The sequence below is a fragment of the Lepus europaeus genome, chromosome 7 (genome assembly GCF_033115175.1).
Source record: "Lepus europaeus isolate LE1 chromosome 7, mLepTim1.pri, whole genome shotgun sequence".
Classification (NCBI taxonomy): Eukaryota; Metazoa; Chordata; class Mammalia; order Lagomorpha; family Leporidae; genus Lepus; species Lepus europaeus.
The window spans coordinates 89,701,028-89,714,720 of NC_084833.1; positions in this window are offsets into that span (position 1 = coordinate 89,701,028).

A 13,693-nucleotide genomic window follows, 5' to 3' on the forward strand; every position below is an offset into this window, starting at 1 on the left:
CCCGGTTGCCCCTCTTCCAGGCCAGCTCTCTGCTGTGGCCAGAGAGTGCAGTGGAGGATGGCCCAAGTCCTTGGGCCCTGCACCCGCATGGGAGACCAGGAGAAGCACCTGGCTCCTGCCATCGGATCAGCGCGGGGCGCCGGGCCGCAGCGCACCAACCACGGCAGCCATTGGAGGATGAACCAACGGCAAAAAGGAAGACCTTTCTCTGTCTCCCTCTATTGTCCACTCTGCCTGTCAAAAAAATAAATAATAATAATAATAATAATAAAAACAAGCAGAGGGGATCCTTCTGTCTCTCTCTCCACTTGGATGATTGCCAAAACTATAGAGATGACATCTTAGTTCTGTGGAGGCTGCAGAGAAATTGAAACACTTAATCTGTGGATTCTATGTTAACTACTTCAATATTTGATCCAAATATTTAGCGAAATTTAAAAATACACATATTATAATCTCTGTAATTGGACCCCAGTATTCCAGTTTGGGGGAATTGTATAAGAATATGAGCGGCCGGCGCCGTGGCTCACTAGGCTAGTCCTCCACCTTGTGGCGCCAGCACACCGGGTTCTAGTCCCAGTCGGGGCGCCAGATTCTGTCCCAGTTGCCCCTCTTCTAGGCCAGCTCTCTGCTGTGGCCTGGGAGTGTAGTGGAGGATGGCCCAAGTACTTGGGCCCTGCACCCGCATGGGAGACCAGGAGAAGCACCTGGCTCCTGGCTTCGGATCAGTGCGGTGCGCCAGACACAGCGCGGCGGCCATTGGAGGGTGAACCAATGGCCAAGGAAGACCTTTCTCTCTGTCTCTCTCTCTCTCTCACTGTCCACTCTGCCTGCCAAAAAAAATAAATAAATAAAAATAAATTTTAAAAAAAGAATATTAGCACTGATATAAATGTATATGTTCCAGATGTGCCCATATAACATTGTATTTCATAGTTTAAATAGTTCATAAACAGCACTTTTACAAAGCATGCAATATTCTTAATGTCCAGAACTACTTCAATGTTAAGTTTTAAAAATTTATTTAAAAGGCAGAGCTTCAAAGTGGTAAAAGTCACCCACCCATCTGCTGGTCACTCTCCTGTTGCCCACAGCAGCCAGGGCTGGGCCAGACCAAAGCCGGGAGCCATGAACACAACCTGAGTCTCCCTGGTGAGGGACAGGGATCCGCGTACTTGAGCCATCACCTGCTGTTTCCAGAGTGCACATTAGCAGCAATCGGGAGCAGAGCCGTGACTCGGACCCAGGCACTCCACCATGGGATGTGGACGTCCAAAGTGGCATCTTAACCACTGTGCCAAATACCTGCCCATGTAACTAAATTTAAATTCAAACTTTTAATTCTCCAGTTTGCTTTCTGGAAGGCAACTTGACTAAGACCCTTTCAGAGAAATTCGGTCCAATGAAGCAACTAAAAAACATTCAGTGCATGTGATTACATGGTATTAGTCTCGGTTGGTGAGGTTTCTTGCTGAGTTTCGAAGAAAGAGATAAGACTAGGGTCAAGAAAACAGATGTGAATGAGTTCATGTGTGTGCTATGTGAGGAAACAGGAGAGACAAATCCCAATATGAAACGACTACTCCTCAAATTGAACCAGGATTATCCCACCTCACCAAGATAACTCAATCCTCCCCAGCTGGCTTTGAATACCCTACCCTTATTCTTATTGCTGTAGTGAATTTGACTTTTCCGAATGGGTTAGAAGAGACAAGCAGGCACAATTAGCCTATGGCTGCTGGGAGACACATGATGCCCACTTGATGCCCCAGGGGAGGTAATACCTACAAGGGGATGATACCCTACTTTCATCCTGTCCAAGCCTAAGAAACAGAAGGTAATATTTATTCTTTTTGTTGAAGCACCTTATTTTATATTGTGTTTTAAATTTGTAGGTTAAAATTCATGAATTCGCTTGTAAAGTCTCCCTCCAAGTCTTGCATAATAGAAAACAGAATCATCTCATTTTACAGATAAACCAATTAAGATGTTTAGTGATGAATTAAAGTCACATGGCTATGTATGTGGTCGAGTTGGGACTTTGCACTAACGTATTTCAAACCGGCTTCAGTGCTCCTGCTCCTTGGTTTCTACATGCTCAAATGTTTAAAATATTTTTGATCCACAATTGGTGGATTCTGCAATGCAGAGCCTGTAGGTGTAACACACTTAATATAGTGGATATTTTTTATAGGTTCCCTGGTCTAGAGCAGTTGTTTGATGGAATTGGGGCTAGATTTGGAGTCAGAAAACCTTGTTAGAATCCTGGCTAAATTATTTATCCCTGGTATGCAGGGATGGTTCAATGTTCGCAAATCAATCAATGTGATACACCACATTAACAGACTGCAGAAGAAAAACCATATGATTATCTCAATAGATGCAGAGAAAGCATTTGATAAAATTCAACACCCTTTCATGATGAAAACTCTAAGCAAATTGGATATAGAAAGAACATTCCTCAATACAATCAAAGCAATTTATGAAAAACCCACAGCCAGCATCCTATTGAATAGGGAAAAGTTGGAAGCATTTCCACTGAGATCTGGTACCAGACAGGGATGTCCACTCTCACCACCAGTATTCAATATAGTTATGGAAGTTTTAGCCAGAGCCATCAGACAAGAAAAAGAAATTAAAGGGATACAAATTGGGAAAGAAGAAGTCAAACTATCCCTCTTTGCAGACGATATGATTCTTTATTTAGGGGATCCACAGAACTCTACTAAGAGACTATTGGAACTCATAGAAGAGTTTGGAAAAGTAGCAGGAAATAAAATCAATGCACAAAAATCAACAGCCTTTGTATACACAGGCAAAGCCACAGCTGAGAAAGAACTGCTAAGATCAATCCCATTCACAATAGCTACAAAAACAATCAAATACCTTGGAATAAACTTAACCAAGGATGACAAAGATCTCTACTATGAGAATTACAAAATCTTAAAGAAAGAAATAAAAGAGGATACCAAAAAATGGAAAAATCTTCCATGCTCATGAATTGGAAGAATCAACATCAAAATGTCCATTCTCCCAAAAGCAATTTATAGATTCAGTGCAATACCAATCAAAATACCAAAGACATTCTTCACAGATCTAGAAAAAATTATTCTGAAATTCATATGGAGACGCAAGAGACCTCGAATAGCTAAAGCAATCTTGTGCAACAAAAACAAAGCTGGAGGCATCACAATACCAGATTTCAGGACATACTACAGGGCAGTTGTTATCAAAACAGCATGGTACTGGTACAGAAGCAGATAGATAGACCAATGGAACAGAATAGAAACACCAGAAATCAATCCAAACATCTACAGCCAACTCATATTTGATCAAGGATCTAAAACCAATTCCTGGAGTAAGAACAGTCTATTCAATAAATGGTGCTGGGAAAACTGGATTTCCACGTGCAGAAGCATGAAGCAAGACCCCTACCTTTCACCTTACACAAAAATCCACTCAACATGGATTAAAGACCTAAATCTATGACCCGACACCATCAAATTATTAGAGAACAGTGGAGAAACCCTGCAAAATATCAGCACTGGCACAGACTTCTTGGAAAAGACTCCAGAGGCACAGGCAGTCAAAGCCAAAATTAACATTTGGGATTGCATCAAATTGAGAAGTTTCTGTACTTCAAAAGAAACAGTCAGGAAAGTGAAGAGGCAACTGACAGAATGGGAAAAAATATTTGCAAACTATGCTACAGATAAAGGATTAATAACCAGAATCTACAAAGAGATCAAGAAACACCACAACAACAAAACAAACAACCCACTTAAGAGATGGGCCAAGGACCTAAATAGACATTTTTCAAAAGAGGAAATCCAAATGGCCAACAGGCACATGAAAAAATGTTCAAGATCACTAGCAATCAGGGAAATGCAAATCAAAACCACAATGAGGTTTCACCTCACCCCGGTGAGAATGGCTCACATACAGAAATCTACCAACAACAGATGCTGGAGAGGATGTGGGGAAAAAGGGACACTAACCCACTGTTGGTGGCAATGCAAACTGGTTAAGCCACTATGGAAGTCTGTCTGGAGATTCCTCAGAAACCTGAATAGAACCCTACCATACAACCCAGCCATCCCACTCCTTGGAATTTACCCAAAGGAAATTAAATTGGCAAACAAAAAAGCTGTCTGCACCTTAGTGTTTAGTGCAGCTCAATTCACAATAGCTAAGACCTGGAATCAACCTAAATGCCCATCAACAGTAGACTGGATAAAGAAATTATGGGATATGTACTCTATAGAATACTATACATCAGTCAAAAACATTGAAATCCAGTCATTTGCAACAAAATGGAGGAATCTGGAAAACATCATGCTGAGTGAAATAAGCCAGTCCCAAAGGGACAAATATCATATGTTCTCCCTGATGAGTGACAACTGACCGAGCACCAAAAAGGAAACCTGTTGAAGTGAAATGGACACCATGAGAAACAGTGACTTGATCAGCCCTTGCCCTGACTGTTGATGAACAATTTAATACTTTATCCCTTTGAGTATTTTTTTTGCTCTACTTAATACCATTGGTTGAATTCTGTAATTAACACACAATTATTCTTAAATGTTGAAACTTAAATGAAAAGTGATCCCTGTTAAATATGAGTGGGAATAAGAGAGGGAGGAGATGTACAATTTGGGACATGCTCAATCGGACTTGCCCCAAATGGTAGAGTTAGAAACATACCAGGAGATTCTAATTCAATCCCATCAAGGTGGCATGTACCAAGGCCATCTAACTAGTCCAAGTGATCAATTTCAGTTCACAGTTGATCATAATGATAGGACTAAGAGTCAAAGGGATCACATAAACAAGACTAGTGTCTGCTAATACTAACTGATAGAATAAAAAAGGGAGAGAACATTCCAACATGGGAAGCAGGATACACAGCAGACTCATAGAATGGCAGATGTCCTAAACAGCACTCTGGCCTCAGAATCAGCCCTTAAGGCATTCGGATCCGGCTGAAAAGCCCATGAGCGTATTTCAGGCATGGAAAGCCAAGACACTGTGGCAAAAAAAAAAAAAAACCTAAATGAAAGATTTCTGCGAGTAAGATCTCAGTGGAAAGAACAGGTCATCAAAGAAAGAGGGTACCTTTCTCTGAAGGGAGGAGAGAATTTCCACTTTGACTATGACCCTGTCGGAATAAGATTGAAGTTGGCGAAACCTAAAGGCTTCCATAGCCTTGGCAACTCATGACTAGAGCCTAGGGAGATTACTGATGCCATAAACAAGAGTGTCAATTTGTTAAGTCAACAACAGGAGTCACTGTGCACTTACTCCTCATGTAGGATCTCTGTCCTTAATGTGATGTACATTGTGATTTAATGTACATTAATGATTTAAAACAGTATTTTTCACTTTGTGTTTCTGTGTGGGTGCAAACTGTTGAAATCTTTACTTAATATATGCTAAACTGGTCTTCTGTATATAAAGAGAATTGAAAATGAATCTTGATATGAATGGAAGGGGAGAGAAAGCGGAGGATGGGAGGAAAGTTATGGGGGTGGAGCCATTGTAATCCATAAGCTGTACTTTGGAAATTATATTCATTAAATAAAAGCTAAAAAAAAAAAAAGAATCCTGGCTAAGTTTAGACTTAGTTGTATAATTATGTGCAACTCTTATCAACAAGCTTCCACTTCCCCATCAGAAGATAGAGAAAGGGGTGAGCACTGTAATGTAGCAGGTTAAGCTGCTGCCTGTGATGCCAGCTTCCCATATGGGCACTGGTTCAAGTCTCAGCTGCTCCACTTCTGATCCAGCTCTCTGCTAATGTGCCTGGGATACCATACAAGATGGCCTAGCAGAGTGTTGGGTGCAGACAGCTGCTAACACACAGGAGAGCTCAGCAGAAGCTTAAGGTGTTGAGAGGAAGCTGCATTATTTCACTGGAACAATGAGAGGCCAGAGGAAATTTTGACTTCGTATGTGGAGTAAGGAAGATTGACCAGGAAATGACCAAGAACATGAACATTTTCTAAAAGGTCATCTAAAATAGGCTCATTTGTTCATAAAAAAAAAAAAAAAAAAAAAAAAAACACTTGAATCTTTTTTCCAGATGTCTAGCTGTTTGTTCAGGTTTAGGACTCATTCTTATCAATAGTCTCAGTTCTTTGTGAGTGCAAAACTCACTTCTTTGAAATGTTATTGTTGAAGTATTTTGATTTTTACCTCTATTTTTAGTTCTGATTTTTGGTGCACCAATTGGGGAAGAGAGTTTGCTGCTCTGTGGTGGTGAAAGAGCCCCATGATTAGTCTGAGGTGGAGTTTAGCAGAGACTTCTTGAAACATACATTGAATCTATTAGCATCAAGTCTTTGATGGTCCAAATTCCTCATGGTGTAGAATTGCTTGATTCTGAGTAGGACTGGAGCTGTTATGGGAACGGAACTACCCGGTGTGAAGGAAGCAGGGGCCGCACCATTGGGTGTTGAGACCGTTCCGAGCCCCGTGCTGGTCGATCTCCCTGAGTAACTTCATTTCAGATATATGTCTTTCCAGAACTCTCCTAATTCAAGAGAAGAAATAACTGGGTAAGCTGCTTGTCTATTTCCTTCTACAGTGGTAAGAGAAGGCTACAGTAAAAGAAAAAAGAAAGCAAACCTTCTGTTTCTTGGATAAGGACTGGATGTATTTACATTTCCTTGGAATTCTATTTGATTTTTTTCTCACTTCCAAGAGTCACCTATGTTGAGGGTTTTAGTCTAAGTCAATATATTATCTCATAGGGGGCATATAGGGCAGTGTTTAAACTCCAACTTGTGCTTTATAATTTTAAATCCTGATTTTTAAAACCTTAGTTTTCTGACCTGTAACATGGGAATGTTAATAAAATACACCATGGATTATTAATATTATATAAAATAGTCCTGAATAAAAAGTAACCCTTTTTAATATTTGTTCCCTATCTCAACTTTGGGAAAAATAATTGTTATCCAAATTTATGTATGGGGAAATAATTTAAGGAACTGCAGTAACAAAAAAGTGCGATAGTCTTAAAAATTCTTTATGTTTTCCTCAGAATTATCTAGATTCTTGGAGGAATTTACAGATTCTTATTGCATTTTCTTGTAGACCTAGTTAAGGAATAGAGTTTCCACCAAAATTAATGATCATTTTCATGTCCATCGTGATGCTGGGGCTGGATTAATGGTATGCTAGGCTTCTTGGTTGTATCAAATGATATGGCAAAAAAAAATGCACAACATAATTCCAGGGTGTCAATTAGCTTGATTTAATCATTTCACAATATACATATATCAAAACATCACATTGTACACTTAAGTATATACAACTTTTATTTGTCAATGATAACTTAATAAAAATTTAATAGATGTGCATTTTCAGGTGCAGGATTGAAAACCACTAATTGAGAACCTTCTGTGTTGCCAGAACTGCTGGATGGCACAGCAATGATGAATACACATATTTTCAAGTATCTGACTTTCAAAACCTTTATTTAATGCTAGGAGAGGAAAAATCATAATTACATGGAATTGCTCAAAGCTTTTTACAAGCTTTTAAAAAAAATCTAGGAAACAATTGAACAGTATCACTCTTAAGAGGCAGCTTGACCGGCAGCCAGTGTCTCTTAATAGTTAGAGCAGGGAACACTTGTTTTTCAAACTGACCTGCTCTAAAAAGGAAGAGGCTCTTCTAACCTACTGAAAAAACGCAGAGCTAAAGGAGAGGTGGGAAGCAGCAGGAGAGTGGCTGAGACCACATTCACTTCTCCAGCCGAGGCTGTCAGTGCCCTTTGCTAGGCATGCCTCTTTGAGCTGCGTTTTTCTCCAAAGCGCAGGAGTAGTAAAACCCTGCCTTCCATTAGGGAGCTTTTTTCAGAAGAAATGATGCACATGAGACAGTCCGAGTGGAAGCTTTCACTTGGCCATCGGTACAAATATAAGAAATTATTAACATTTCAGCTGTTTTACTGAGAAAAAGTGAAGACATGCCAAGTTAAAATTTTATTTCAATAGTGTAAGGTTCCATAACCTTATGTAGGTGAATGAATTGCTATCTGTATTTCATGAGTCAATAACTTTTGTTTTTATGTGTGATACTTTAAACCTCAGTAGGATCTGAGATTCATCTTGCATTTAACCATATCCTATGAGCAATAAATATGTTAGCTGATAAATAGAGGACACAGTAGGGAGAAACATCTTAAAATACGTAGATTACAATTTCTTTAAATGCTTACCCCAACTAAAAATCTTATTGCTAATACTTTTCTATAGGGTTTAAGTTTACAGTTAAATATCTCTTAATAAAGAGTCAGCACTGTTTAGGAGAGCAACACCGTGAAGTGTTGGCCTCTGTGGTTTTCAGCTAAGCCTCTCTAGTGCTTCTTAGCCTTTTGTGTCAATTTTCTGCGGCTTCAATATTATAAAATGTCTTTCTAAGGACGTGATACTGCTTCTCCCTAAGAACATGAAGCAAATCATCTTGGGAAAGCAGAAATTTGATTCAGACTTTTAAGGATGAAAAAGACTTAGAGCAAAAAAGGACACTTTATACAGCAATGGCAAAGAAGAGATAGTGTAAGTATTTTGACACTGAGATTTTTATCATTGATTACACTTTTAGTTCTCTTTACCTATCTTAAATTTAAGAATTATAACCAATACAGCGTGTCTTATTTGTGCAGCTACCTGTCATGTGGGCCATTGCTGTTCACTGAAATTTTATTTTATGTAACAGAATGTAAGTATTATCTGAATTAAGGTGTTTTTTTAAGAAAGCATCTTTCTAGAAACCAGGTTTGTGGCATAGTAGGTAACGCCCGAGATGTCAGCATCTCATATGGGTGCCTGTTCATGGCCCCACTGCTCCACTTCCAATCCAGCTCTCTGCTGGGAAAGCAGCAGAAGGTGGCCCAAGTGCTTGGGCCCCTGCTACCCACGTAGGAGAACCGGATGAATCTTCTAGCTCCTGGCTTCTGCTTGACCAGCCCTGGCTGAAGCGGCCATCTGGGGAGTGAAACAACAGATGTAAGGTCTCTCTCTCTCTCCCTCTCTCTCTGTAACTGACTTTCAAAATAAATAAATAAAATCTTTTTTTAAGAAGCATCCTTCTATATGAGACAATTTTCCAATCTTTATGCATAAAGAAATAAAAAAGCTTATCCAAGTTTCTAGGTATAGAGCAGACGGAAGGTTTGGGCCGACCTTACGGTGTTTTGAGCACTTGTCCCTTCAAAATCTGTATCATTGTACCCAGAAACATCCCAAGGGTAAAAGAATGGTTCACCTTCAGTTCTCTTTGAAACTTCCTTGAGGGGATGTGTTTTAAGTTATTTACTAATGAGGAATGGCCTCTAGCCCTTTCTTGTTCTAGAGCCCATTATTTGTTAGATATTTGGACACTTCCAAAAATAAACATGAATTGTGAACTGTCAAATACATTTACTGCCACATTTATCTCTACAAATCTCAGACTGACCTGTTAAGAATAAATGCACATGTATTTGGAAGTCATTTCAGGGCCTACTTGTGAATCTTAATTTATTGGTATATGTACAACAGGTATTGAGCTGGGCCAGGCTAGTGCACTCTGGTGCTAAATTCAAGGGACCTGCAGACATGTGAGGATGCCCTAGGGACAGAAGGGAGAGCACTAAGAGCTATGGAAGTGCAAAAAATAAATCTCTCCTTCCACGACTCTCTGGGATCACTTCTAAGTCGTTGGATTCCATTTATAAATTTGTTCTTTACTTCTGCTGCAGCAGTATGAAATTGGCTAGCTTTCCATTATTTAAAAAAAAAATTTATTTGAAAGAGTTACATAAAGAGAGGCAGAGAGAGAAAGAGAGAGAGAGGTCTTCCATCCACTGGTTCACTCCCCAGATGGCTGCAACAGCCAATCTACGCTGATACAAAGCCAGAAGCCAGGAACTTCTTCCAGGTCTCCCATGCAGGTGCAGGGGCCCAAGGACTTGGGCCATCTTTTGCTGCTTTCTCAGGCCATAGCAGAGAGCTGACCAGAAGTGGAGCAGCCAGGTCTCGAACCGGCGCCCATATGGGATGCCAGCGCTTCAGGCAAGGGTGTTAACCCACTGCGCCACAGCGCCAGCTCCCTAGGTTTCCATTCCGTTTACAGTATTAACCAAAAAAGCCCAGCTAATCCAGCCTGAGCAGCTTCTCTTGCCACAGTTCCCTTTGTACTTTTGGTATGAATGTGCAAAGATTCATGGGAATGCTCATTGACCTTCAGAGCTGGAACACAGAGGAGCATTAAAAGGACTGTATGTGGAAAGTGGTAACCTTTGTTAGAGTGATTAAGATTTCTTACATTTTCGTTCAATTGCTATTCTTGGCACTGAATTGAATGTGACCTTATAAAGGATCACAAACTCTAAGGAATTGAAAACTTGTGCGCTCTCTCTCTCTCTCTCTCTCTCTCTCTGTCCCTCTCTTTCTCTGCCCCACAACACACATCCCTCCTTTCTCTCTTTGGGTAGGCTGCTTTCATCAAGTAGATTGCTGATTTGTTCACTTACTTTATTTAGAGCTGCTCAACTGCTGAGGTTTTTTATTTGGCAAAGAAACACAATGATAAGTTATAATAGCAGCAACAGAGTTTTGAGGAGGAAATAGCAGTTGTTAATTAAATAATTCCTAAATGAAATGCTCTTCCTGATAATCTATGGCATTTAATGTTATATGTCTAATTCTTTTTTGATTTAAGCTCTTTTCCTGTTCATTAATATCGCTCATTTTCTTGATTTTGTGTATTTTAATGACACTATCAAACCATGAGAGTTGTCCTGTTTAACTCCAATATCTTACTTCTGCTCTTTTCTTGCTTAGTTAACTTCCCTGTAGATTACTGTTGTATTGTTTTTAGTAAAAAGGTTTCAACTAGACACTCAGGCATTTTTTGTATGTTTCATTTTTTTTTTTTAATTATTTATTTGAAAGGTAGGGTTATAGAAAGAGAGAGGGAGAGAGAGAGATCTTCCATCTGCTGGTTCACTCTCCAAATGGCATCAATGGCCAGGGCTCTGCCAAGCTAAAGCCTGGAGCCAGGAGCTCCATCTTGGTTTCCCACGTGGATGCAGGGGCCCAAGCACTTGGGAGCCATCCTCCCCTACTCTCCCAGAGGCATTAGCAGGGAGCTAGATCAGAAGCAGAGTAGCCAGTCTCCAACTGGCACCCATATGGAATGCCAGCATCACAGGCAGTGGCCTAAAGGCCACACCAATCACTATAGGTTTTTCTTAATTTAAGAGGCAGAGAGAAAGGGAACTCCCAGATGCTGACCACAGCCAAGTGGCCAAAGCTGGGGCTAGGGACAACGAATCAATCCAAGTCTCCAACATGGATGGCACCAGTGCTTCCCAGGGTCCCCATTTGCAAGAACCTAGAATCAGGAGCCACAGTGAGGAAATCAAACCAAGGCACTGCGATGTCATGCAGGTATCCTACCGGGTACTTAACTACAAGACCAAATGCCCATCCTGGTTTGGTTTTGTTTTGTTTTTCTATTTTTATGAGCCTTTGAATTGCCCTTGTACTCCAAAGATTTTGTCTGAAGAAAATCTGCAAATGTAAATAATGTCATTCTGTTACACTGACTTGCTATTTAATTTGGGACATCCTATCCAACCCCAACCCATACAAGCTCCAGAGTAGGTTCTCTCTGAAATCTAACATGAGAATCGAAGCCTACAGTGTAAGATGTACTTATATTTTGCCATCAGTTTCTGTGAATTTGTCTGTGTGTAATATTCTTCATCCCTAATAAGACCTGAATTTCATTGAGTGTGAGCTGTGTCTTCTATATCCATAACCCTCTAAGTTCTTGAAGGGTACACAATAGGAGCTCAAAACATATTTACTAGTGCCTTTGAAAACAGTCAGGGGGCTGTGGCGTAGCAGGTAAAGCCACTGCCTGCAGTGCCAGCATCCCATATGGGCTCCAGTTCAAGTCCTGCCTGTTCCACTTCTGATCCAGTTCCAAAACAATGCACCTGAGAAAGCAGTGGAAGATGGTTCCAGTGCTTGGACCCCTGCACCCAAATGGGAGACCCGGAAGAAGCTCCTGGTTCCTGGCTTCTGCCTGCCCAGCCCAAACATTGTGGCTATTTGAGGAGTGAACTATCAGATGGAAGATTCTCTTCTCTCTCTCTCTCTCTCTCTCTCTCTTTTGCTCTCTCTCTCTCTTACTCCTCTCTGTGTGTAATTCTACCTTTCAAGTAAATAAATTAACTCTTAAAAAAAAAAGATTTACTAGTGAATAGGTTAGAGACCATTATAAGTGGCACAGAAATGTCAAATTCTACCATTTCTTTTCCTTGAGAAAAAAGAATATGTTTATTATGCTCAAAAATATTACATACAGAAATCTAAGAAGCTCACTTCAATTTTCCATAAATGCACATTCTAAAGTATAAAATATTAATAGATTATAATCACATTACAGTTATAGTATAGTTATATTATGGTGCTAATTAGAATCAGAGTTCAAATTCTCTATTTCAACTTTATGTGAACCAAATTAAAGGGAACCTCCAATTTTTCAGCATCTGTTTCAGTTGAAAACTCACTTATGGTGGAAGCTCTGCCTGATCCATAATATTTTGCAGTCAATCTTGTAAAATATGAGAAGTTTCTGGCATAGAGCTCCTAAAAGTCTTGTGATTTCCTAAGTCATAAGGGTGCTGGGAGCATCTTTTGTTCTAATATTTGGTCTTTGTCCCAGCTTCCTTAAACAGAGTTCAAAAGTCTTTTGGAATTTCCTGGGTGATAAGAATATCTTTTGTTCTAATGAAACAACTTTTGATGGAACCCTGAATGGGGGCTGCTAATCAGAAAGACAAAACCCGCTAAAAGTTTGGAAATTTTAGCCTCGTCCTATCCTTCCAGGAAGGGGCGGGGGGAAGGGATTAACTGCAGGTTGAGTCAATCAATAATTATATCTATGTGATGAAGTGTCCATACACATCCCAAGTACAGGGTTCAGAGAGCTTCTGGGTTGGTGAACACATCCACATTCTGAGAGTTAAGTGCATCCCACTTTATGGGACAGAAGCTCCTGTGCTTTGTACCCATTTGACCCTCAACCTCTGTCTCTCCTCATCTGACCATTCATCTGTGTCTTTATCATATAATTTATTGTATGACGAGCAGGTAAATAGAAGTGTTTCCCTGAGTTCTAGGACTTCTAGCGAATGACCGAAACTAAGGAGAGAGTAGTGAGGACCTGTAGCTAACTCAGACAGAAGTGTGGGTAAGCTGATCGGCATCTGAAATGGGTCAGTCCCACAAGACTGTGTGACATCTGTACTAACTCCAGGTAGGCAGGGTCGGAGTTGAGTTGTGACACACCCAGTTAGTGTCTGTGGAGCACTGCAAAATTGAATGGTTGTGAGAGAAAACCCACACGTCTGCTGTCAGATGGGAAGTATTAAAGACTGGCTTGAGTAGACAAGAAAAAACTGTTTTTTCATAACCTACAAATCAGTGCCTGGCTTCAAACCTCACACTCAACCCTCTATTATCTTGAATGAGTCACAGACTCTCTGTATAGTCTCAGGTTCTCTATTTGCAACATGAGGTGGTAGAATTAATTTGTTTCATGTTTTTCATCGATGACCTCTCATGAGAGTGACAGAAAACACACCTACACAGATACGAAAATTCTGCATAGATTTTGTTGAGATTTC